Source organism: Schistocerca gregaria, chromosome 1, assembly GCF_023897955.1.
Source record: "Schistocerca gregaria isolate iqSchGreg1 chromosome 1, iqSchGreg1.2, whole genome shotgun sequence".
Classification (NCBI taxonomy): domain Eukaryota; kingdom Metazoa; phylum Arthropoda; class Insecta; order Orthoptera; family Acrididae; genus Schistocerca; species Schistocerca gregaria.
Genome location: NC_064920.1, coordinates 98,151,539 through 98,179,469, shown reverse-complemented (window position 1 = coordinate 98,179,469; position 27,931 = coordinate 98,151,539). Strand labels below are relative to the sequence as shown.

The 27,931-nt window shown below is 43.1% G+C and overlaps 1 non-coding gene across 1 annotated transcript; it reads left to right on the top strand.

The window, feature by feature from the left end:
* Window positions 1-6,295: 6,295 nt before the first annotated feature.
* Trnas-cga (transfer RNA serine (anticodon CGA)) lies at window positions 6,296-6,370 on the top strand. Its single transcript has one exon. It is a non-coding gene; the product is annotated as a tRNA-Ser (tRNA).
* Window positions 6,371-27,931: the final 21,561 nt, after the last annotated feature.

Sequence of the window (27,931 nt, the reverse complement as noted above, 5' to 3'; positions counted from 1 at the left end):
TTTGATTATGAATCGATGACGCTACCCCAATACTATGTCTACATCCTATTTTACTCTGCATTAATTTTATACCGTCGTTGTGCTTCAAGTCGCTCCGTACGTGTACCCCACGATATTTTGCAGAAGTAACTGTTTCCAATAACGACAATCTGCGGTACGTTTGCTAGAAACTCTTCAGTTCAGTTAAATACCTGGTCTGATACTACGTACGCTTACAGTTTGTTCTTTAGGCGGCCGGGCGGACGTTTAATTTCAGGAAAATACATCGGCGCTAAACCGTATCTGTGTGAATATAAATGCATTTACATTTTCATAGTCTGCAGCAGCTCTAGCCACTAGGCCAGGGCCGCACAAACACGGAAAACCACACGCGTGCAAAGCGAGGTGCAGCGAGTGCCTGCACAGTGCATCGGTTCAACTCGGCATACTTAGCCTCAACTCGGCTTGCTAGGTGAGACTGACGCAGTGCGCTGCCGAATGCGCTACCAGACGGCTTAGTCAACATTGGAATACTTAAACTCAAGACAATTACCGGAATAATGGAACCATCTGCTCCAAAAAAGGGAAAATTGCCGAAAGTTTATTTAAACCAGAATGGGAAATCTCCTACTTTTTTGTGCGTTGTGACGATAAAGCCAAATGTCTAATCGGCGGTACAATAATTACGTGTGTCATAAAATTGTGTATTGAAAGGCCCTAAGCAAATTGCATTCAGAAAAGTATAGTGATATAACAGGGAATGCCGAGAGAAAGAATTACGGAAGTTAGAAAATCTAGCAGAAGAGAATTCGGTATCTACAAACTAGGTTCCTTGCAAGTAATTTAGCCAGTATATTTTCGTTAAAGGTCATGCGAAACGGAATAACATTTGTTCAGATTTCTTAGTTTTCGTTTTCGCATAAATTATTTCTACTATCTCTTTTTTTCCCTACTTTAGGGTGAAGAAGGTGAGGGGTGTTCCGAAAGGACTCTCAGAACTAGTTACAATGTTGCTCTACGTTTAGAAATAGCTAGGAGGCCAGTTATGGACGGGCTATTAATAGAAAAACATTATGTTGGACGTAGTAGAGACAATGAATCCCACATTAGCTGCCACGTACAGCAGAATACACTTTCCAAAGTGACAATACATTGGAGAATCAACGACATTGCTGAGAATGAACAATTGGCAGCCAAAATTGAAAACTTCCTAGAGTACTCTATCGCACTTGATGAGTCCACAGATATTAACGACACGGCTCAGTTAGCAATATTTTTGCGTGGCGTGGACGACAACCTACATGTAACGAAAGAGCTCCTGGATATGGTTTCGTTGAAGGACACTGTTACAGGGGCGGATATGTTAGCAGCTGTTTTAATGGCAGCTGAAGGATTAGGACTCCACCGGCCGCGGTGGTCTCGCGGTTCTCGGCGCGCAGTCCGGAACCGTGCGACTGCTACGGTCGCACGTTCGAATCCTGCCTCGGGCATGGATATGTGTGATGTCATTAGGTTAGTTCTAGGAGACTGATGACCACAGCACTTGAGTCCAATAGTGCTCAGAGCCATTTGAACCATTTTAGAATAGGACACCCTTGGGAAAAGCTGTTTTCCGCAACCACAGACGTGGCACCAGCGATGGCGGCAAAGCAAAAGGGTTTATTGGCCTACTGCGGAAAAAACTTAACATGCCGAATTTACCCTCCGTTCATTGTTTTGTGCGCACCAAGAGGCTCTTTGTGCGAAAGTTATCGGTCTTCAAGATGAGATGAAGGTAGTGGTGCGTATCGTGAACTACATTCGTTCTCATGGACTCAGTCATCGTCAATTCAAAAAATTTTTGATTTCTTTTCAAGAGGAGTATCCCGATATTCCGTACAACCCTGAGGTGCACTGGCTGAGCAAAGGGAAAGTCATTTCCCGAATTTTTCGACTACGCCACACTGTGGCTTATTTTTTGGAGAGCAAAGGACGTCCGGAGACACTTTTCATGACCCTGAATGGGTAGCTGATTTAGGATTTTTAGCAGCTAAATCATTTAAGTCTGAAACTCCAAAAAGAAAACAATCTCATCAACGATGTGATCAGCAAAATAAACGCTTCCAGTATAAACTGAAGCTCCTCAAAAACAACCTTTCTGAGAAGAGAGAAAAGCTAGATAGAGGATATTGCGTTGCATATGCAAGTGTAACATTACATTAAAACCAATAGTACACATTACATGTTTATTAAAACATATCGCACTTCGAAACAACGGCTTACATTACTTTCATTTATTAACGTTGCCTTTATTAATGTTTCAAGAAATTACCTACCTGCAGCCATTGCTCGATATTTTTGTGAAACCTTTTTCGATGGATATTGAAAGTGCGCCTTCAGATTTCCATTTTGAGCTCATTGATTTGCAAGGCGATGTTCACCGAAAGGATGTGTTTTACAATACAAAATGTTTGCTCCAATTCTACCAGAATTTGCCGAAGGAAGAATTTCCCAAGTTACACAGAGAAGCAGCGAAGATTAGTTCTATGTTTGGTTCCACTTGTGTATGTGAAAGGTTTTTTTTCTGTTTTGTCTTGTACAAAAACTAGATTGCGTGCGAGTATTTTTAATTGTAATTAAGAAAATTCTCTCGCAATTTGCTGTCAGCCAATCTCTTGTTCAAGATCTTAGTAGCATAATTGCAAATAAAATGAAGAGCACATAGGAAGATACATTTGTGTTGAAACCAAATTTAAAATTGTTACTATTACTGTTACTATATAAATCTCTTTTGTACCGGTACACCAAAGTAAGCTCTCCACCTGGCATACATTAGTATTTGGCAATGACGATACAACAGGCTAAAAGCTTTGAAACAAGTCGATACAGGCGGCGCGAGCCACACAAGCTAAGCAAGTGAGAGGCAGCGCTGTTGCGCAAAGCCGAGGAGTGGGGGGTTTGCACCGTCGTCAGCATAGCGCATCCGTCTTCTGCACTCTGCACTGTGCGATGTACCGGTGCATGCACCTTGTGCGGCGCTGCACTAGGCGGTTACCGATTCAGAATGAGTGCACGCAGGGAGATGTATCGGGGGCAGGAAAATGAGCTGATCGATTTGTGCGAAGGAAGCCGCAGCAGCGTCGGCTGCGTCTCCTGCAGAAATCGTAAGAAACGAATCCTTGTGAGGCTTCTGGCAGGGATTCCAGCTCATAAATACTGGCGGGTACAAGCCTGCAAACGCGGCCGTAATTACGGAACTGTTCCGTGGGGAAATTCTCCAACGCGACTAGGAATGGGCCCACCGCCAAACCCATCACTCTGCTCACTTTCTGGCGCCTGTGAACTTCCCAGCTGCAAACTGCACAGGCGAGAAATCAAATCAGTCGCGCTGTGGATATGTACTAACAGGTCACCGACAGCATGTGAAATACGGTCGCCCCAGTTCTATTTGTATCAGTGACTTATAGCTAAATTTTTGTGTGGTACGTACTGTCACAACACCAAAATATAGTTAGCTGCAACTCCTTCGTTCCGATCTAGATATTACGAAAGTTTCCCTTAGCTGAAAAAGAAAGAACAGAAGTACGCTTACCTATCGGCGGTTCGCTTTTGCGCACAAAGTGTGAAACAGTTCATCTAGTGTCATTTGGTAGTGCTACAAAGAGACTTCATTCCTTAGCTAAATACCTACTGAAAGTGGGGAATTAGATTTCGTTATATGGTAATGTTATATATGATGATTCCGAGGAGCGTAGTGGACGATGCGGGAGACCCACACCGTTGTTTTAGGCAAGGTCCTAGCGGAGGTGGTTTTCCATTGCCTTCCTCAATTGTAGATATATTTGCTGGAATTGTGTCTGTGCTGTAATGTGAACTCGTAATTAAAGAAACAATTAAAGTCGTATTTAAGTTCGTAAGTAGTTTCGTAATTATTGGAAAGTCATCAGTAGCGCAGAAGTTAATATGATATGCAATACTGAAATGTTTACTGGAACGCCCGTGGCGAGAGTACAATCTGATCAGGTAAATTTAAGAAATTAAATTAAACAATAAGTTTATTGTTATCACTCACTGTTTATTTATCTCCACGACGAGTTTCAAAGGTTTAAGTCTCCATAATCAGGCGGATTTAGATTTGTTAGTATGACATATGTGTGTGTCTCTTGTGTTACGAGTTTTTGGAGGAACGTGTGGCACTGTCTAGTGGAGAAACAAAACACTGTTTCAGAACATGGTTTTTGGTTTTTTTTTTGACTAAAGATTAAACGTATATGTAACGGTAAATGTAAAATTATACACAAATGCACATAATTTTACCACTGCAGCCAATACGATTATTTTACTGAAAGTTTGTAACAATTCACCTGATTGTTTAAACGAGTATGAAGTTTATAGTATTTCAACTTGTCAAAATCGGATTTATATACCACCTGAAATATTTATTCCAAGAAATGTGTTCGACATCTCAAAACAAACATCTCCAAATACTTTAAAGTCTATAGTGTAATTACGTTGTTACGGTGTATTTTCTTTGTACTTTGTGATTATGTTTCCCCTTCTGCTATACGATCCTTGTACCCAATTGTTTCGAGACGTCACATTTGTTTTACAATATATGACAGTATACATATGATGTGTTACGGTAGTGAAAGGAGCCTGTGACTACTGTAGGTACTCTATTTTACTTCTTTTACGTTTACCGTTAAATATACGTTTTATCTTTTGTCAAAATAAACGAAAAACCATGTTCTGAAATAGTGTTTTGTTTTTCCACTAGGCAGTGCCACAAGTTCCTCCAGTAAATCGTAACACTACACACACACAAATGTCATACTAACAAATGTAAATCCACCTGATGATGGAGGTTTAAGCCTTTGAAACGACTCGTGGAAATAAATAAACAGTGACTGGTATCAGAAAACTTGTTGTTTCATTTTAAGGTCAATAAGAGTCCTTGTAAAGCCTAACCTAAAATGTTCGCATTTAAATTTAAGAAATTTGTTAACAATAATAGAAGCAATCTAACTTCGAGATAAACGGGAAATAAAAATAACTACCAAAAACGTCCGGTCTGAAACGTATGTCACTCTTGAAATGTTAACTGTATCACACGTAAATTATAAATGGCCTACCTGTTGGCGCAACGAATAAGTGCTCTGCTGTTTCAATTTCCAAACTACTGCGGCTGCTGATGCTATGCCAGTTAAAAAATAAAAACTCAAGCAATGTGTGCCTTAAACTACAGAGACATCCACAAAACTTCTGTGTTAATAAATCTCATTACTTCATTGATCCCTATCAGTTAAACTTCTGTTACTGACAAACGCGGAGAAGTAAAATTAGATATGTGGAAATTGAATTACAGAGACGAATCCTGACTCATGGAAAAACAATAAAGTAACTGTACTAACAAAACTTTACTTCACTAAGACAAAATATTTTAACACATGAAATACTAAACATCCACTTTAAATTAATAGTGGAAAAATCTAAACAAATTTTCCCTATTATTCGCGCAAACCAAGTTGACACTCGGCGCGGTGGCTTATGGGAGCGACTATAAATCGGAAATGCCTTCACGGTCGCTCCCAGCAGCCACTGCGGCAAGTGTTGACTTCGTTTGCGCGTGTAGTACTTTTTTACAAACACGTACGCTATCCATCTGGAGGAAAAATCAGTAAATCAGAAATTTTTATTTCATCGCAAAATCTCACAATTATTTAGCGAGGACATCAATGCGAGAAGCTTTTAACAGCTTCCACAATGAAACAGTGTCTCGAAATCTGACAGGGAAATCAAAGAGATTTTGGTCGTATGTAAAGTACATTAGCGTCAAAACGCAATTAATATTTTCATTGCGCGACACCAATGGTAATATTACAAATGGCAGCCCCACTAAAGCGGAGTTACTAATCACAGTTATCCGAAAGTCCTTCACCAAACAAAACGAAGTAAAGACTGCAGGTTTCGAATCAAGAACATCTGCCAAAATCATTAACTTATAAGTATTTATCATGGGTGTGCCGAAGCAACATACATGTATGTATGTTTTCCTGTACAGGCAGGATAACTATAAGGTTCCTTTCTGAATATCGTCGCAAACGTATGCAACCGCTCGCTCGATGAAACATATATCCCAAAGTCTGGAATGTTACACAGGTCAAAGCAATACTTTAGAAAGATAGCAGCTGTAATCCACTGAATTAGAGATCCATGTCGCGGACGTCGATTTGCAATAGTACTATGCAACAAATATGCAGGAGAGCTTCTGTAAAGTCTGGAAGGTAGGAGGCAAGGTACTGGCGGAAGTAGAACTGTGAGGATGGGGCGTGAGTCGTGCTTGGGTAGCTCAGTTGGTAGAGCACTTGCCCTCGAAAGGCAAAGGTCCCGAGTTCGAGTCTCGGTCCGGCACACAGTTTTAATCTGCCAGGAAGTTTCATATCAGTGTACACTCCACTGCGGAGTGAAAATCTCATTGTGGAAACAAAGGAAGCAGATTACAGTACTCTTGTTCGCTCACTGCTTGAATACTGCTCAGCAGTGTGGGATCCGTACAAGATAGGGTTGATAGAAGAGAGAGAGCAGATCCAACAGAGAGGAGCGGGCTTCTATATAGAATCATTTAGTAACCGCGAAAGCGTTACGCAGATGATAGATAAACTCCAGTGGAAGACTCTCCAGGAGAGACGCTCCGTAGCTCGGTATGTGCTTTTTACGAAGTTTCCAGAACATACCTTCACCGAGGAGTCAACCAGTATATTGCTCCCTCTTACGTATATCGCGAAGAGACCACGAGGATAAAATCAGGGAGATTTAGAGCCCACACAGAGGCTTACCGACCATCCTTCTTTCCACGAACAATACGAGACTGGAATAGAAGGGAGAACCGATAGAAGTACTCAAAGATACCCTCCGTCACACACTGACAGGTGGCTTGCGGAGTTTGGATGTAGATGTAGATGTAGGTGTAGATGTACATTCATCTATCTCTGAAGACTCATTCCTTATTCTTCTATGCGGACCGATTGTTGTATGACTTGGTTCTCTTCATCCGAGTCCTAGCAAGCTGGGCGCTTATCTGATAGGCCTGTTTAAGTGATATCCAGTCCGAAATAGATTATGTTAAGAGAGACTCTAAACTGGCAGTACCGGAGAAGGAATTTACGGTTTCAGCGCTTGACATACAGGAAAAGGAAACAAACGGAGGACCTTTAGTCGATACTACAAAATTACAGGTAGTTTCCTACTTTTGCTTAGGAACACTGCAGTTGGAAATGTACACAGTCACCCAAAGCTAAACAATATCAAGGTTACAACAATCAACCAAGCTACTTAGAGTTCAAAATCAAACGAAGATAATTTTCGAAGTAAACTTTCCCTAGATGGCCACTGGAGTACCTGATTATTAGTGAGTCATCCATTATCGCTTCAGTTTTTACTTTCTAATGCTTACATTTTCAATCTAAATATGAACTGGAATACCAGAATGTGGACAATATGAATGTTCTCGAAATAATTCCGTCTTCTTACTTTATGAGACTAATTTTAGAGCCCTGGCACTCAATTCAATTTTAGTATTATTTCTCTAATTGCTATTTACTTTTGAACATTTTGTAAAATTATGATCAGTTTAAAATCTCAGAAGACGAATACGATTTTCATATGTATAAAAAGTTTCTTTGAACTCTTGCTTTTTATATGCAACTTGTACCACTTTAAAGAATTGTAATATTAAATAAATTTCCTTTTAATCAGCTGTACAAATATCTATACGGTATGCAAACATGAAAATCCCTGATCACTATGCGTCCTATACATGACTGGGTGATACTTGCATGGGAATCTTGAGTTATTTTTACATGTTATGACCCTTTGCAGTGCAGCAGAGTGACACGTATATTGTTTTTCATTGTACCTTCTGTCATTTGTTTTCAATCTCCTAATGTATTAGCAAGTATTCTAGTTTACTGCTATTGTACAATCTGAAGTTGATTACTGTATAGGCGAAACCTATAATTCTGTTCGAAAAGTTATGATATCAAGACAATTAAATAAAAGTCGTTTGCATCATGATCAAGCAAACGGTTCATAAGGACACGTGTCATGTGTCAAAGAACATTATCCTCATCGAAAAAGACACCAAGATAAACTCGCATCAGAAATAACACATGAGGACACAGGGCTACTGGCCGTGCCGTTGAGCTGTCAGGGTTCCTTCAATCACTACCAGACAAAGGTCATCCTTGGTAGTGCAGATCTGTGATTCATCCCTGATCTCATTGTGACCCCATTCATCAGCAGTTGAAGCATCCTCCAAATGCGGCCGCAATCTCGACCTACGCATTCAACGGTAGTTCCCTAACCAGCTGTTCCTTGTCTCCGACCAATGGTGGGTGTTAACGTAGACTGATGCGAGGAGTCAATTTCTTGTCGTCGGGTGGCTGGCACATATGCTAAGGTTTAACAATGCGCTAACTGGGCAGCGTTGGCAGTACTTCACTGAGATGGACAGGAGTAGTTTACCAGAACCTTGAAGACGAGTAAATCTGTCCCCACATTCCTTTACAGTACAACCTTAGGTCACTGTCACATCCGAACGCTCAACAAATTTAAATATTGCACGATTCAAACATTCTGTTATGTGGAGACCGACTGAGAGACATGTATTGAATACTATCAAGTGCTGATATTGCTGCCTACCAAGTGTACGTGGCATCTCTGTGTCCTCCACAGCGATCAGTCACGCCCCATATACACCCTGCCATGCCTCGCAACAACATGTCCTCTGCGTGCGCCACTTATTCTCATGCTATGTATTTGTGAGGAGATTTCCAACTGCAGCACTTGCCACACAGACTAAGAAAATCAGCTGGTATGCTTAGTCAGAAACAGTGGGTTAGTTTCAGAGACAGTAGCTCCTGGCACATGTCTGAGCGTTTGTTAATTAGCCCCACCGAGAGTACAATCGTTAACTTAGTTATATGTATACTTAGTTTTCTCTAAAAAATGGTTCAGACCGAATTGGGACTTAACTTTGGATGTCATCAGTGCGCCAGAACTTAGAACAACTTATACCTTACAAACCTAAGGACATCACACACATCCATGCCCGAGGCAGGATTCGAACCTGCGACCGCAGTGGTCACGCGGTTCCAGACTGTAACGCCTAGAACCATTTTGCTGCCCCGGCCGGTACTGTTCTCTTCCCATGCAGTTAGAACTGTATGATCAAGATGAAACCTAATGTTGTGTGCGTGTCTCTCGAGCGAGGAAGCAGGCGAGCAGGTATTGGTGGCAGAGGTAAGCCCAGTTTCTAAATTGCAGACGAGTTCAAATGGTTCAAATGGCTCTGAGCACTATGGCATTTAACGTTCTAGGTCATCAGTCCCGTAGAACGTAGAACTACATAGACGTAACTAACCTAAGGACATCACACACATCCATGCCCGAGGCATGATTCGAACCTGCGACCGTAGCGGTCACGCGGTTCCAGACTGTATAGCCTAGAACCATTCGGCTACCCCGGCCGGATACTTTTCTCTTCCCCTACAGTTAGAACTGTATGATTAATACGTAACCCAATGTTGTGTGGGTGTCTTTTGAGCGAGGAAGCAGGTGAGCAGGTATTGGTGGCAGAGGTAAACCCAGTTTCTAAACTGCACACTAGTTCAGGTGGTTCAAACGGCTCTGAGCACAATGGGACTTAACTTTCTAGGTCACAAGTCTCCTAGAACGTAAAACTACTTAAACCTAACTAACTTAAGGACATCACACACATCCATGCCCGAGGCAGGATTCGAACTTGCGACCGTAGCGGTGAAGCAGTTCCAGACTGTAGCGCCTAGAACCACTCGGCCACCAAGGCCGGCTTGCAGACTGGGACCCAGACTTTCGACCTTCGCCTTTCGCGGGCACGTGTTCAGCCACCTCAGCTGTCCAAGAATGACTAACGATCCGCCATGAGTGCTTTACCACCGCGAGTACCTCGTCACAATTTTACCTTGCAGGAAGTTTCGTTTCAGTGCACCCTCGACTGCAGAGTGCAAACGCGTAACATTTCCTCTGGCTGTGATAAGCCCGCTACTATAAGCTTTCTTGAGGAGTATTTCGCCTGTATTAGTCTCGGAAACTTCTGTGAAGTTTGGAAGACAGGAAACGAAGAGTTGGTCCAAGTAAAGTTGTGACTGCAGGTCGTGAGTCGTGCAAGGAAGGGTCAATCGGCAGAGTCTTTGCCCGTGAAATGAAAAGCATCCAGGCTCGAGACTTCGTCGGACTCACATGTTTAATGTGTCAGGAAAATTGAACAACCAGCACCTTGTTCAAACCGTCATCGGACAAGTTTTCAGTAACATTCCAGGACATTTCTCAGCCAAAGTTTAAATGCACGATGTATGTGTAAGCGTATTTTTTTATTTGCATTCAGAGAGGGTCGATTTCTTGCTTGATATTGGAAGCCTACTCAAATCACTGCCGATTGCTGGCAATTAGCCGTGTTACACGTACGGATATTTCCTGACTATTAGCACTAAAGCCAAAATTTTCTATCTAGTTAGGCTGCGTTGTGTTACACTTCTATTTCTTCCTCTACAATCGACGTTTAGAGACCCGTGCTAGGATCTGACATTCACTGCCGGGAATTTCCGTTATCACCACCGAGAATGTATTTGGTGTTACCCAACGCTTTACGTATTTTGTTGGAGAAACAGGAACAACACCGTTGTTCAGACGTTCAACCTCTGAATGATATTCTTGCTCGCCAGCAGACCTTTAATCACTGTCTATCGTAAAATCGTCGTCTTCTTCGTCTGTTTCTTGATCTACACTGGCGACCAAAATTAAGGCAACAAACCGAAATTTAGCGGGGTTGCGTTAATTTTGCCACAAAATGGTAAAAAAAGATGATAGTAAAGTAGGAACAAAGAAAAGAATACTGAACTAAACAACTGCAATATACATAACGTTGGACAAAAATGTTCTGCGTTTTTTTCCAACTTTACTAATTTACACATACTTTCCAAAAGCTGGTTAAAGTGCTCCATATGAGGCGTGACCACCTCTGGCAGCAATACAGGCCTGAAAACGACGGGGAATGCTGCGTACGATGTCATCAATGTCATGTGAGGCCATAACGTCCGTTCTTTCCGCAGAGCTTCTCCTACGTCTTGGAGAGTGCTTGGTGGATGCTGACGTGATGCAACCCGCCTCTCTGTTGCATTCGAGCCTTGCTCTAAGGGATTCAAATCGGAAGAACGAGCACGCCACGCTATGCGTGCAATATCTTCCGTTTCCAACAAAACATCAACCACCCATGCTCTATGAGTTGGTGTATTAACGTCCACCAATACGATGTCTGGGCCAAGCGCCTCGTAACAACCGCGTATGAGATGCCAAGACCTCCTCGCGGTACCTGACATGAGTTAAATCTTCAAATTCACCCGTACAAGTTCATAAAGAGGTGCTCGGGGGGTCAATACAATCCCTGTCCACTCCATTAGGGCTGGCCGCTGTGGCAGAGCGGCTCTAGGCGCTTCAGTCCTGAACCACACGGCTGCTACGCTAGCAGGTTCGAATCCTGCCTCGGGCATGGATGTGTGTGATGTGCTTAGGTAAGTTCTAAGTCTAGGGGACTGATGACCTCTGACGTTAAGTCCCATAGAGCTGAGAGCCATTGAACCCATTTCAACCACTCCATTACGGGTCGTCCTCGATATGGGTCTCTTTCCACGATGTTTGAGTCCCGAAATTGTGTTCACGTGCCCTCCAGATGCGAATCACTCTTCATACCAAATCGGGACTCATCTGTGAAAAGAACATTTGCCCAGCGTTCAACCGTTCGTGTGGCATATTGATGGCTCCACTCTAGACGCTTCCTTCAGAGAAGACATGCCAGAGGTAAACAGACAGCAGCTCTCCAACAATGAAAGCTACTGTGCTGAAGCCCTCTGTACATCGTCTGCCTCGATAAAACATATCCTGAGAAAGATGCGAGATCAGATGCGAGATCAGTGCAGTACTGACGAGGCACCGTAATGCCCTTAACAGCCAATTAACGATCCACTCGTTCTGATTTCACACATGGTCGACCATGTCCTGGTCTCTGGGATACAATTATACAGATTTGGTCCCTATAAACTGTTGTCTCATCCGAAAAACAACAATTCACATTCACATCAGTTTTAGACTCTCCTGTTTCCATTCTTACTCCGGTCCTCCGCGGCAGAGAGTCTGTACGCGTCCTCTCCGTGCCATACTGCACAGGCTGTGACTGTGTACACAGCAACTGTGGTTGTGGGACTACGCTGAAAACACTTCCTCGCTTGATAGATGCCCTGACGTCATTGCTAGCTTGGTTTCACGTTGATCTAATTGGTATTTTCCTTGCGGAACCCAATCGTAACGACAACTGTATACAGTTGGTGTGATTATATCGTGGACTGGACACAGGAGGCGGAAATGGCAGTTGGTAGCTTTAAACGAAGAGGAACATGTCAGTGTACATCGCTGACACGTTTCTCTGTTGACCAACAGACAACGACATCAAACTTAGAATCGTTAGAGGTGACAGATTCGTGCGGAAACATTTTCTCTGACTATAAGAAAACAAATGAGCACTTCAAGAGGTGTTGTCTAGGATACCCCGAAATGGTTCAGTAACACGTGTCAGCAACAAATAAAATAAGCGATAGTGCAGGCGACAGTAAAGCATTCTAGAATTGGAGATTTAAGGAGGGTGGGTGGAATATGGAAGCATTTGACCAGAATTTACTCCGAAAAGCGAGTGTGAAAAATCTCGCTAGGTCTGACAGACCACACCTCGTGATTTAAAGGTGAAAAATTAGTCCTATAAAGGCAGTGCAGCAATTTGATAAAGAATAATGTGTGCGGAAAAGGTTATAGAAACAGACAATGAAGTGATTGTAAAATATACCACAAATGTTGTCACTACGTTGACAGGTTCGAATCCTGCCTCGGGTATGAATGTGTGTGGTGTCCTTTTAGTTTAAGTAGTTCTAAGTTCTAGGGAGCTGATGACCGCAGATATAAGTCCAATAGTGCTCAGAGCCATTGGAATTATTTGAGCAAATGTTGTGATCGACGGCGGCTTTAATACGTAGTCTCTGTTCTTGCACCGATATTTTGCTTCCCATGAGACGAGATCTTGATAATTACATCTATACCGCAAGTGCAGAGTACATTGTCTGCTCTCACGACTTCTGGAACTCCACACCTTGAGGTCGGACTCGGCAGACGGATAAGCTTCCGGCTTCTCTGAATACTGCCAGAGTACTCGGCAGTACGGAAGTCACTTCTCCGCATTAAGATTACGCCTCTGCTCTCCTGACCCAGTTCTGTTAAGGCATGGCGAAATTTAGCGAAACAGCGAAGCGGTCTGTGTTCATCCTACTGGCGAAACTCCACAACCACCCCCATTGTGTCTGTATCTTGTGAAGTCGTTGCTACTGTTTTACAACTACGGTTTATCTGAAACCAAAAACTGGCACACAGTGTATATTCAGACTACCTTCCTTCTCTGCGTCCCTAGCCGATTGAAATAGCTGCTAGCAAAATTATAGCGACCAAATCTGCTTCTAGTTAAAAGTAATATTTTTCCCAATTGTAGAATTTCCTGTGCAATAATATATGTAGCGCGAAAGATAATGGTTTCCAATTCATTTACCTGATATTATTATGATTCATCTCCGCTAAAAGTGTATGATTACGTACAACTACCAATTTCAAACATACAGCTTGTTGCGGGAACGGAATGGTTATCTACGTTGGAAAAAACACGAGGTTGAATGATTAACCCAAAAAAACCATCTTTCTTGCTTGAATATATTTAAACTGTAACACTTCTAGCCTTTATAGAGTAACATGATGTTTACCCTTGTAAAAGGGGTGCTAGTATGTGTGCATGTGCGTGAAGCGAAGTAATTTTGTGAAGTTATCCCGACTTCGCCAGCCTTCGCCCTTTCATTGCTGTCAGCTGCTTTTCTGGACGGCGATAAAAGACTATGGTCCCTCTTAGCCTCTGGGCACTTTGGTCAGAGTACGGTATGAAAACTGGGGATCTCCTAGCTAATCATCCGATTAGCGTCTTTGGCTGGTTACTGAGTGACTGTTTTGGACCATTAGCAAATGTTGGCTAGCAGCTAAGTTTGCTGGCCAGACTGCAGAATTAGCAGTTGTTTTGCAAGAATTAGGCTTCAGCCAACAGTGTCAGACATGGTTCATTTATACTTCGCGAGACGCCCACCTCCCCAAGAAACTAATGCAAGTCGCCATGCAAAAGGTTTGTTATACAGGAAGCAACATAGTACGATACACACACCGACGTTTGTCATATTTTTTATAAACTTCTGTTCCCCTCTTCAAAGCATTAGGTAAAGCTTAGTACTGTGTTGATGGGTGTGTGGTATCTTTCCTGACAATTTCAGACCACATTAGCGTCCATTTGCACATTCTTTCTAGAGCAGTGGTTCCCAACCGTTCTTAGACCCTTACCCTTGACTGCAGTCAGACATTAGTTCGGACCAACTTTCGCACCTAACTGGACTGGAACACTTTCTTGGAATTTTCTTGGAACACTTTTATTGTTAAAATTGTGATAGATGAATAAAGTGTGTGTGTGTGTGTGTGTGTGTGTGTGTGTGTTAGAATGTATAACGAAGGAATTCGTGGTGCATTGCAAGTGTTACGCACAGTTCCTTCTCAGAAATGTAAGCTAACTAACCATAGTGAGAATACAAGCTTATTACAAAACATGCTTCCCCGGCATTACTCTTCTCCACTGCGGCACTTGCTTGACCATCCCATTTCAACTAAACAGGTTGAAGTACATGTACCATACTTATCATTCGTAAATCACTTCACTGAGTACTCCTTACTTCTGAACTGGCGGTAATTGGACGACTTTATGCTGGGAATGCTTTGTGTCTAACCACTTAATAATAATAATAGTAATAATAACAATAAAACTGCGTATAGTACTATAGTAGCCCTAAATTCATTTGTCTGTTTCCAAGTGAGTAATGAAGCAATTACAGGACTACTGCAGGTATTATCTACAACCTGCAAACGACATTTTCTTTGAATATTACATATATGTCTCACTTTTCTCATGAGCGATGCACGTGGCGATGCACAACATGTGTGTAGTGGGCTGAATTTGTTGGTAACCTATAACGTCCATCGCATTAATGTTGCTAACTGAGAAAATGTAATTATTGATTATTTATATAATCAATATTAGAGTCTTACAATATTGCGATAATAGCAATGATCTTTCGAAAATAATATAGTTTCGTTTCTGAAACAGAATGGCATGGTTTAGTTTTTACATCTTAGAAAATTTAATTTAGCCCCTGATGGGTAATTATTCTCGGATTGCGAGCCTCTGCTCTAGCCCCTGATACGGATCCGCTGAGCTACACACACCGCCTAAATTCATTACCCCCCACACTGCTGCTGAATGTTACATCAAGGCAAGTCCATATCGGTGCGTGAAAGCGTGTAATCCGACGACACACAAATGTCGCTGACAGATACGAAGCGTTCACAAACAAGAGTGACTTTACTCGTGAAGATTTCTACAGCCGTGAACTTCTCAGTCCCCACGACGTGGTCATACAGTGATTTCGAGAAGAATAAACGTACAATGTGGAAACTTTTTTGACCAATATGAACTGAAACTGTGTCTTTTTGCCATCACATGTAAGGATTATCAGAATCGGAAGCAACATGATTCAGCATTAGATAAAAATTCTCTATGTTAAAAAGGGTAGGACGCAGACAACAGTTGAGAAGGCTGAGATTGAAGTAAGGACTCTGCTTCACAGTACTACCACGACATTAAGATCACGAGAGTGCTGCTAGTGAGGGGGAATATACACCGAAAGCGTAGTTGTTTGATAGACCAATACACCAACGGCATGGAATCTTAGGGTAAGTGATAGTTTATAGGATGAAACAATTGCTTTTATCATCGCAATGTCCTTCTGCGTTAGTTCCTGTCTCACGAGTTCGGGTTGTCATTGATAACTGTCCACTTTAATTCTCAAACAATTTCGAAAGAAGTATTCGTCCTCTAAGTGAAATGTCAAGATTCTACACTCTTTACATCTGCTAATACTTTTGTCTCCATTGCGACTGTTTTGACCTATAACTGTTGTTTACTGCCACTGCATACAAAGCAGAACACCCAGAGACAGCAAGAATTACAATTTCCTTGTAGCACCCAAGACCATCACGTCTTTCACTCTGTGCACGGACCGTGCAAAATCGTCTACAGCTGTGAGCGTTGTGGCGCGTCTACCAACACGGGACGTTTCCCGTCATCTTTAGGCTCTCTTTTAAGCCTCTTTAAGGAACGGTTGAATGGGCAATTACGTATTCAGTGATATTCTGTGATCCCTCTTTGCGACAGATTTTTTTACTGCAACCCTTTTTCTAAACTTTCAAGACTTACTGTACAGCGAGGGTGCGAAAAAATGTTGCTACCTCTCCAGTTCCCAACCTTTCTCTGGTCCACTGGCTCGGAGAAAGCCATTAGTTGTCCATAACACTCAAACTGTGGATAGTAGCAGCTGTTGCGTATCAACACAGTTGAATGGTAAACTTCCCAGCTAAGTGCATGTGTCATACTGGTCATCAGAATTTGAGGCGATTGAAACTCAAAGCCATAGCCCACGAAATTGATTCTGTGTTCTCGAGGGTTAACTGAACGAGTTTCTTGTAAAATTCCGTTCACCTTTCAACCTCTGTAGTCCGATTCAAATTACTTGTGTGGTGTATGTTAACGGAGAACCTAGAAACGACGGTGAGGCTCCGTTCCCGCGGCAGCCGCAATGGTCAACAACCCCATGACGACTACCACAGTCCACATCGCCCCTCCGCCGCCCCAGACTGAACCCAGGGTAATTGTGCGGTTTGGCCCCTGGTGGACCCCCAGGGATCGTTTCACACCAGACGAGTCTAACTCCTATGTTTGCGTGGTAGAGAATAGTGGTGTACGCATACGTGGAGAACTTGTTTGCGCAGCAATCACCGACATAGTGTAGCTGAGGCGGAATAAGGGGAACCAACCCGCATACGCCGAGGCAGATGTAAAACCGCCTAAATACCATCCATAGATTGGCCGGCTCCTCGGACCTTGTCACAAGTCCGCCGTGCGGATTCTTGCCGGGGACCAGGGGCTCCTTCCCACTCTGGAAAATTGCTTGATAGTTGACACTACACTGAAAAGGGTTTCCTACAATCCTTCAGCTCAACATCACACCGCGGACTGTTCGCCCTAATCAGACTGCCACGACAGCTGGTCATGCTACTTCCAATTCCTTGTCTGGCTTTCTTTCCAGCTGTTTGTGAATCACGGGACTGGCCCTTCTGCACTACAGGAAACTTAAATTGCTACACCACGAAGGTGACGTGTTACAGACGCGAAATTTAACCGACAGGAAGAAGATGGTGTGATATGCAAATGATTAGCTTTTCAGAGCATTCGCACAACGCTTGCGCCGTTGGCGACACCTACAACGTGCAGACATGATGAAAGTTTCCAACCGATTTCTCATACACAAAGAGAAGTTGACAGGCGTTGCCTGGTAAAACGTTATGGTGATGCCTCGTGTAAGGAGGAGAAATGCGCACCATCACGTTTCCGACTTTGATGAAGGTCGGATTGTAGCCTATCGCGATTGCGGATTATCGTATCGCTACATTGCAGCTCGCGTTCGTCGAGATCCAATGACTGTTAGCAGAATAAGGAATCCGTGGGTTCAGGAGGGTAATACAGAACGCAATGCTGGATCCCAAAGGCCTCATATCACTGCCAGTCGAGATGATCTAATCCGCATGGCAGTAACGGGTCGTGCAGCCACGACTCGATCCCTGAGTAAATATGTGGGAACGTTTGTAAGACAACAACCATCTGAACGAAGAGTTCGACGACGTTTGCATCATCATGGACTATAAGCTCGGAGACCATGGCTGCAGTTACCTTTGACGCTGCATCACAGACAGGAGCACCTGCGAACCTGGGTGCACGAATGGCAAAACGTAATTTTTTTCGGAGGAATCCAGGTTCTGTTTACAGCATCGTGATGGTCGCATCTGTGTTTGGTGACATCGCGGTGAAGCGTGTATTCGTCGTCGCCATACTGGCGTATCTTCGGGCCTGGTGGTATGGGTTACCACTGATTACACGTCTCGGTCACCGCTTGTTCCCATTGACGGCACTTTGAACAGACGATACATTCAGGATATGTTACGACCCGTGGCTCTACCCTTCATTCGATCCCTGCGAAACTTTACATTTCAGCAGGATAATGCACGACGGCATGTCGCATGTCCTGTACGGGCTTTTCAGGATACAGAAAATGTTCGAATGCTGCCCTGGCCACCACATTTTACAGATCTCTCATCAATTGAATGCGTCTGGTCAATGGTTGCCGAGCAACTGGCTCGTCACAATACCCCAGTCACTACACTTGATGAACTGTGGCATCGTGTTGAAGCTGCATGGACAGCTGTACCTGTACACGCCATCCAAGCTCTGTTTGACTCAATGTCCAGGCATATCCAGGCCGTTATTACGGTCAGAGGTGGTTGTTCTGGGTACTGATTTCTCAGGATCTATGAACCCAAATTGCATGAAAATGTAATCACATGTCAGTTCAAGTATAATGTATTTGCCCAATGAATACACGTTTATCATCTGCATTTCTTCTTAGTGTAGCAATTTTAATGGCCAGGAGTGTGTTCGTATTTCATCACATACGATAGCTAACCTAAAAACAACACCCCTTTCCTCCCACCCACACACAATGATGCTGACGAAGTAAACACGTTTTATACACAACGCTAACCAAACCTTACAGGATACTTTACACAACGTGACGCGATTTTGCATCACATACAGGGATTATAGCCACCGAGACAGGGTGACATTAGACCTGCTATGCACCAGGGTTATCAGAGTCATAAAAACCTAGTGTAGTGTAGTGGAATAGTACTGACAGGCGTAATGGTTTTCATATAAATCTAATGTTTAAAACAGAGGAAGTGTACTTTTGTATCTGTGTTAGTACTAAGATTTTGTAATTGTGCACCAGTTCCTCAGTAATAGTGATTTGTAAAAGAGGAAAGTCAATTTAGGCAGTTTATAAAGCAAGGTTGCAGCAAGTTAAAACTCATAGTAAGATTTACTTATGAAACACTTAATCTCAAAACTCATTCTAAACCTATTGAAAATGTCTATTCCTAGCAACCGCCATGGAAGATGGAGCACCCACTAGCAAGGGTTAGGGAACAGGTTGACAACCACTAGTTTACGACGCCATAGATTCGAATATCGTCAAATTAAGAGAATTCTTTCATAACTCTTAAATATAATCTAAAGATTTTGATTATTATTTTTATTCAGTTAATTGGTTGAACTGTAATTTCTTTTTGCTTCTAACACGTAGGAATATCATTTTCAACTACGTACTAATTTTTAATTTTCTCTTATTTCCCTTACTATAATTCGTTTTTCGTATGGAATCTGCCTATGTGGTCAGTAATCAGCAACCATGTGCCAGCCTGGCCTGCTCGTAGGTTGGCAACCTCGGAAGCTCGTGTAGCCAATGTCAGGATAGTTTCCGGTGACCATTGACGACTGGAAGATATAGTTTGCTTGTAGGGTTGAAAGTGAAATTTCTGTGTGTTAGATTGCTCGTAGAGGTTTGCTTTAACTGCCGTGAAAAAAAGACTCTTGAGTTTAGTTCTGCCACAGTTTATTTACTGTCGTTTTCTCCGTTACATTGCACGTCACAAGTTTGTGGTCAGATTGGGACACGAGTTTAAATTCAGGGCTACAAAACGTGACATCTTTCGCAGTTCAGTTATTGGTATTTAGACTCAGCTGGTGACAAAGTATCTAGTATTCCCTTCAAACGTCGCGGCAGCCGCTTCCAGCATTGATCTGCGACGCACATCAAGAGCACTGAACTGGTGATAATCACATCCTCACAATTCGTCCAGGAAGCGACAATGACAGGGGCCGGACCAGTGAGAAACTGCCGAGCGTATGCGCTCCAAGTGACGTAAGCGGCGGTTAAACAAGCCGACGAATCGTGAGACTTGCTACCCGATCCTAGCTAACACGTACCAGCAATGGAGTACAAGAGATTATTAATGACAGTTCGCCACAGCGCAAATGATTTTAATTAGACAGAACTCCAACACTCACATGCATTAAATAAATACTCCCACAGTGGAATTAATTAATCTGAGCTCTTATCAAAATCATGACAACTTACCTCTCTTTTAACAAGTTAAGTCAAGGATTTGAGAAAAGAGCTACAAATACACACATCAAAAAAAGGTTTGCATCACCCTGGTTCCCATAACTCCTGAAGACAGACGTTAACTATGGATATTGTATCACAGACACAGTGCCTTTGACTGTTTCAGAGAAGTCACTAAGCCGGCCCAAAGATGTAAACAACCATGCATGAGCGGCGCCTATTAGACGGAGAAGGTATGACAATCGATGAGTTCCAGTCATTCCACCAGGAAAGTGTTAGACGGACCGTGTTGTCTGTAGTTCAACCATACCTAGAAGGTCAATACCGTGGTTCGTTCCGTCTGCGTTGTTAGTTTGTGCCAGGAAGGGCTCTCAACAAGGGAAGTGCCTAGGCGTCTCGGAATGAACCAAAGCGATGTTGATCGGACATACAGAGATACAGGAATTGTCAATGATATGCCTCGCTCAGACCGTCCAAGGGCCATTACTGCAGTGGATGACCACTACGTACGGATTATACGTCAGAGGAACCCTGCAGCAACACCATCATGTTAAATAAAGCAGCCACACGACGTCGTGTGGGCCTGCAAAGTAGGCCGTTTGATGAGCAACTTCACTCTCCACGTCCGTGTCGAGGTCCATCTTTGCAACCACGACACACCTTGCAGCGCGGTACATTTGGGCCCAACAACATGCCGAATTGACCACTCAGGATTGGCATCACGTTCCATTCACCGATGAGTGTCGCAAATGCCTACAACCAGATAACCGTCGGAGACGTATTTGGAGGCAACCCGGTCAGGCTGAACGCCTTAGACACACAGTCCAGCGAGTGCCGCCTTCATGGGCGGCGCCCCCATCTTACGCAGCAATCCTTCAGGATAACGACGTCACTCGCCTATGGTTGGCAGCATGTTCTCCATACATGTATCCTATCGACAATGCCTGGGATAGAATGAAAAGGGCTGTTTATGGACGACGTGACCCACCAACCTCTTTGAGGGATCTACTCCTAATCGCCATTGAAGAGTGGGACAATCTCGACCAACGGTGCCTTGATGAACTTGTGGATAGTATGGCACGACGAATACAGGCATGTTTCAATGTTAAAGGATGTGACACTGGGTATTAGAGGTACCGGTGTGTACAGCAGTCTGGACAACCACCTCTCAAAGTGGTTCAACATACAATTTGTGGTTTTCATGAGGAATAAAGAGGATATCTATTGCATTTTTCTGTACAGGTTCCGGAACTCTCGGCACCGAGGTTGTGCAAAATTTTATTTCATGTGTGTATTAAAAAAATCAGGAATAGGGCAACATTATGAGAAAAATTTTCCTTTCTACCATACAAGCAAAGCAAGAACACTCACGTAACATTCAAAATGCATCAGTGAATATGTTAGTCCATAGCAGTTCGGAGAAAACATCCATATGTCCTGGAACAAACTATAATTTCTCTGAGCCATTTAAATAGTAGCGACGCAGTATGTAGTTTCTGGAACAACAAAGGCTTTTGGAATCAGCTCAAAGAAACCAGAACACAAAAGAAAATTATAAATGAGCCAATAAAATAGCAAAACAAATGCTCATTCTGACATGAACAATTAACCATCAGTGGTATCATTTCACTGCGCATCCAGCCGAAAATTACATGACCAATCATTTACTTTGAAAAGCAGAAAAATTTCATGGGTGGAGGACAAGAACAGGTAACGCATATACACTGAAGAGCCAACGAAACAGGTACACCTTCCAAATAAAGTGCAGGATTCCCGCGAACAAGCAAAAGTGCCGCAGCACGATGTTGCGTGGACTCAACTATATCTGAAATAGTGTGGAAAGAAATTGACACCACGAATCCTGCAGGGCCGTCCATTAATCCGAACGAGTAGGACGGGGTAGAGACCTCTTCTGAGCATAAGGTTGCAAATCATGTCTGGGGAGTCTGGTAACCAGCGGAAGAGTTTGAACTCAGAAGAGTGTGCCTGGAGCCACTATTTAGCAATTCTGGAGTTGTGGCTGTCCCTATTGTACTGCTGGAATTGCCGAAGTCCGTCGGAATGCACTATGGACGTTAATGGATTCGGATGATCAGACAGGATGCTTACGTGCGTGTCACCTGCCAGAGTCGTATCTAGATGTGTCAGAAGTCCCATACCACTACAACTGTGCACGCCCTGCACCATTACAGAGCCTCCACCAGCTTGAACAGTCTCCATTTGACATGCAGGGTCCATGGATTCATGTGGTTGTCTCCATATCTGTAGATGTCCATCCAATCGATACAATTTCAAAGGAGGCTCTTCCGACTAGGCTGCATGTTTACAGTCACCAACAGTCCAGTGTCGGTGTTGGCGCACCCAGGCTAGGCGTATAACCTTGTGTCGTGTAGTCACCAAGGGTACACGAGTAGGCCTTCGCCACGGAAGCCAATATTGATGATGTTTCGTTGAATGGTTCGCACTCTGGCACCTGTTGATGGTCCTGACTGAAATCAGCAGCAATTTGCGGAAGGGTTGCACTTCCGTCACGATGAATGATTCTCTTCAGTTGTCGCTGGTCCAGTTCTTGCAGGTTCTTATTTCGGCCTCAGAGGTGTCAGAGATTTGATGTTTTACCGGATTCCAGTTATTCACGTAACTCGTGAAGTGGTCGTATAGGAAAATCCTCACTTCATTGCTACTTTGGAGATGCTGTGTCTCATTGCTCGTGCGCTGACTATGACCCCACGTTCAAACTCACTTAAGTATTGATAAGCTGCCATTGTAGCAGCAGTAAGCGATCTAACAACTGCGCTAGACACTTGTTGCCTTATATAAGCGTTGTCGATTGGAGCGCAGTATTATGCCAGTTAACATACCTCTGTATTTGAATACGCATGCCAGTACCAGTTTATTTCTCGCTTCAGTGTATTAATGCACATCCCCAAGATTCAAAATAAGCTTTCTTCAGGAACATGGCGCTTAACACCAGCCAATGTTTCACAAGCACCGCAGATGCGTAAGTTTAACACATAAAATATAATGAGGTATCAGCCAATGAATCGATTAACAATGTCTATCAGATCTTGCAATCACATTTCACTTCGAATATCGTGGAGGCACATGCATCTATACCCCACAAAGTGAAGGAAGACTTACCAAAATGACAGTAAACGCTGATATGACAGCTCGGCGCCCTTCTGATAAATTACAGCACTAGTCTCGATGGTACTCGGTAACTTATATGGGGTAACATCACCCCAGTATTTGACGGCCACTAACGACCAACACCACGGCGAGGTGGCCCCACGGAAAGCGCGTTACAGTTTCTTTCCTCAGCTCATACTTCCAGCAAACCGGCCACCACACCCGGAACCCCCACACCAGAGAGTGCTGCGCTACAATGGCAATATGTTAGTGAAACATAATACTAATAGTGACATCGATACACTGCGAGAAAGCCACCATGGCCCATCCATGACTGAAGCGACTCACTGTGTGTGAATGTCGCCTACAACTGAGCTGTAACAGGCAGCTGATGTGGCAACACTGTAGGAACAGGTGTAACACTTCAAGTTTCAAGTAATTTGAAATCGGAGTCATTCTCACCGTTAAGTTACTTCAGAAACTAGCACTAAATTGGATTTTAACAACCAAAGACAAAAAAGAGACAGAGAAAGTAATTACGGATGCTTGTCGAAGACGTTGTCAACATCCGCACTTTTTGTGTCTGCAGTGGACTGATACGTGGAAACTTAGTTTACCACTTAGTGCATAATGGAAAAACATCTGACCAAGCTTCTCAGGCCCAGGGTGTTAAACAAACATTCTAAATAAATATGAACCTGGCCCTGTATGGGAGCTAATATTAGGTGTTGATCGTAACAAAAATCATTAGAAATGCTATTGTCACTTAACTAGAATGCATAATTAATAAAAGAGAAAGTTTGGGATCTATTCTACAAAGACCAAACAGCTGTTCCCTTTTTTATTCTACATATAATTTAAGAACTGTGCTTTCAGGGGTCAAGTGATACACAACAATCATGTTCAATTACTTTTGACACCCAATAACATAATGTTTAACTCTTGGACATATTGAACGGAAGATTATAAGTCGTTATCGCTACATATGAAAAATTTTGTCACAAGAATGAATGATTAAAAATCTTCATCATCTCATTAACATCTATGTTATCATAGTTGGTCAATGCACTGATTTGGTGGAGAATAAATTGTACTCAATGTAAGGGGACGTTAGTAGCCATGCTTTTGATATTCAATGGTCAAAGTGTACGCAAGTTGTTAGGAGCAAAATCTTGACTCAACATTTACTGTGGCCTAATGAGTGAAGGAACTTTACCAAGAGGCATCTGCAACAGAATTCGTGCTGGATCTGAAATGCTAATACCCTATTCTGGCCTTGACTGAATTCATTCAGTCTCAACTTTCCTGCGTTCTGTAGAACGTTAATCATTAACCAGTCGAAATAATCGCTATTGCACACTCACCAAGGCTTGCAGCGATGTGCATAACATCTCTACCCACTGAAATTCTCGCAGGAATAAGTAACTATCTCTCTGGTATCTGACGCTATGGTACGTGAAGCGTATCATCTACACTTTGCACAAAATAAAACTCTCAACCGCCTTCGCTATTTTACACACACTTTTGTGGTCTGAGAGGGGACGAGAGAGATAGTCAGCAATTTTAGTTCTCAAAATGATTTTATGTAATGGGGATCTCCTCAGCGTGTCGCATCTGCATCGTTCACTATAGCTTCAGCCAGTCGCTGCCTCTCTAGAGGGGGAATTTTATGTTTCTTTCTGGGTTACAGTCTAGCCCATGTAATGCCGTTTAGCCACTTACCCTCGGCCCCGACCATATTTACGTTAAAAGGAGTAATGGACTGCTCTGGTTTTATTCCTTTCTGTGCTGATGTTCGCCGTTCTCTTGTTGAGTGCGGTTTTCCTATGTCATTAACCATCTGCTCGGTTCGTCTTCAGATTGCGTACCACTTTTCGTGGGATCTCTTACTGTGTCGTACTTTTGTTATGGATCAAGTTCATGTGAGGTCCTCAAAATCCAGGCACCTAACAAGTGCTGTTAATACTTTCTATAGATCGAACTATGACATTTCATGCTGGTCGAAATATAGACGATCACTGCACTGTTTCCAGTTCCAGGCAGCAGGTGTGGTATGGCCAAAAACTTGCTTTGTGCTGTAAGAAAACGTGTATCTTGCCTATGATATCTCACGCTTACTTATATAGATTTGTCACTTACCTGGGGCATGACAATTATGCATGTTGCTTTGCTTGAAAGTTTAAGGGCTGATTATAACTACTTTTACAAGTGGTCTCTGTTTTCTGATCCAAAACATATCTTTTTGTTCTGGACGATCATATTCCTATGAATCTATTTATGATTTACTGCCTACAAAATCTTCCATTTTCTTTGTTTCCATGTCAAATCTGGTAAAGCTGAAGATAGGCATATCCTTCCAGCATTTTTCTTCCTGTCATCCTCAGTCACTGTTATTAGAAGCCATTGCATTAAATATGTTTCATATCAGTGTTGTCTGAATCTTCTGAGTTTTGGGGTACGTTGTTTGAATCTTTACAGTTTTAGACTAACTCTAAAGAAATTCTCTTTCTTATGGTTTTACACTGATCAGACTGAGCATTATGACTAGCGAATACTATCGATTTTAGCCCATTGAAGTATCAGCAGCGCCATCTGGCGAGGAATGACTGCTAGTTAGACAATAATTCGATGATTGTAGTATCAGTGAATGTGCTGTCACGTGTAGAAAGGGGAAGACATGCTATCTATCTGGCCTTGACCGAGTAGGATTGTAATGGGCCAAGGATCAGCACAAGCATTTCAGAAACTGCATGGCTTGTCGGGTTGTCAAGGAGTGCTGTGGTGGGTTCTTCAACACACGGTGAAACCAAAGTGAAACAACATCCAGACATCGTGGGGATGGCTGGCGGCTCCTGACTGCAGATGACGAACGTTGTAGGCTAGGCAGATTAGTAAAACAGGGCAGGCAAAGAACTGCAGCAAAACTAACATCACCCTTCAATGCTGGGTAGAGAACAAGTGTGTCTAAGTACAAAGTGCACCGAATATTTCTAATGATGTGCCGCTGCTGCTGACGGCTTATGTATATGCCAATGTTAACAACATGACACTGGCAAATATGGCTAAACTGGGCACATAACCATCGGCACTGGGTGTTAGCGCAGTGGCGGAGCGTTGCACTGTCTGGTGAATCCCAATAACTTCGTGATCATACCCATGGGATGGCGCGCATCCGTCGTCTTCCAGAGGAACAGCTCCTTGACACCTATACTGAGGAAGGATGGCAGGCAGGCGGCGCCTCCTTTACGCTCTCGGGAACATTCACTTGGGGAGCCACGGTCCGGTGGAGCTTGTGCACGGAACCATGACCGTCAAGGAGTATTTTACACTGGTTGCAGACCACGTACGCCCCTTCATGACGATCATGTTTCCCGACGGCATTTGCATTTTTCATCAAGATAATGCACCTGTAACGTCACCAGGAGTATGATGGAGTGGAGTGGTACGAGGATCACAGTGACGAGTTCCGATTGATGTAATGGCCTCCCAACTCGCCATATTTGAACCCCATCGAACACATCTGGGATGTGACCGAACATATCACTCTCCCCAGAATTTACGGGAATTAGGTGACGTTTTGTGCAGCTCTGCTGCCAACTCCTTCCAGCTCATTGCTCACATCCTACTAACTGTTGCCCATGTTATCCTTGCCAAAGGGTCACATTCCGCCTTGTAGGTAGATGGTCATCATGTTCTGGCTGACCAAGGTGTGACTGCTGTTTCAACGACAAACAGTTTCGTTAAATTTCAGTGTATATCAGAATTTTGATTAACCTTCCGCGCGGCTGTTCAAATTGATACACCTCGACGTTTACTGTAAGTTATTTGTCAACGAGTGGCAGCACTGAGGCCTACTCGCTAGTAGCTAGCCTATTCCGAACGCTTGTCATTGTTGAGCGCTTCAGTGTCGATACGACTGCTCTATTGTCGATATATGTGCTGATTGGTCAGTTTGATACACTGCGCCCGTTCTTGTTGCATTTCAGCAATTGATTTCTTTGGTTATCAACTTAACTTAGTAAGTAGTACAATGTTAATGCTCTTATTTCTTTTTGGACCGTTTAATCGTCAGTTAAGAATATTTGAGTATCAGGTATCAAATTGATACATTGCGCCTGACTGCGTAACTTTATCGGAATTTTATCATTTTAAGTGCGAGACACATGATCATGGCAGGCTACAGTAAGAAGTACAATCTCCTTGACCCAAATCTTGTTGCAGAAATACAAAAAATGTTGTTCGAAGAGGATAATGATGAAGTTCAAGAGGATTTTGAAGGTGAAGTAGAGACAGATTTTGATGATGCAGTTGAAGTTCGGCAGGAAGATTCAGAAACAGAGGAAAACGACAGTGAAAACGAAGAGGAAGTACTTGAAGAAAGCCAGCGTTATTATACTGGAGGGGACAAAGAGACAAAATGGAATAAAGTTCCACTATCGCAGAGAGTACGTTTCAAGGCCCACAATATTATTCGAAAGTTACCTGGTCCTATAGGTGCGGTGAAAGCATTGCGAAGGCCTTTGGAATGTTGGAATTGCCTCATAGATGACGACATC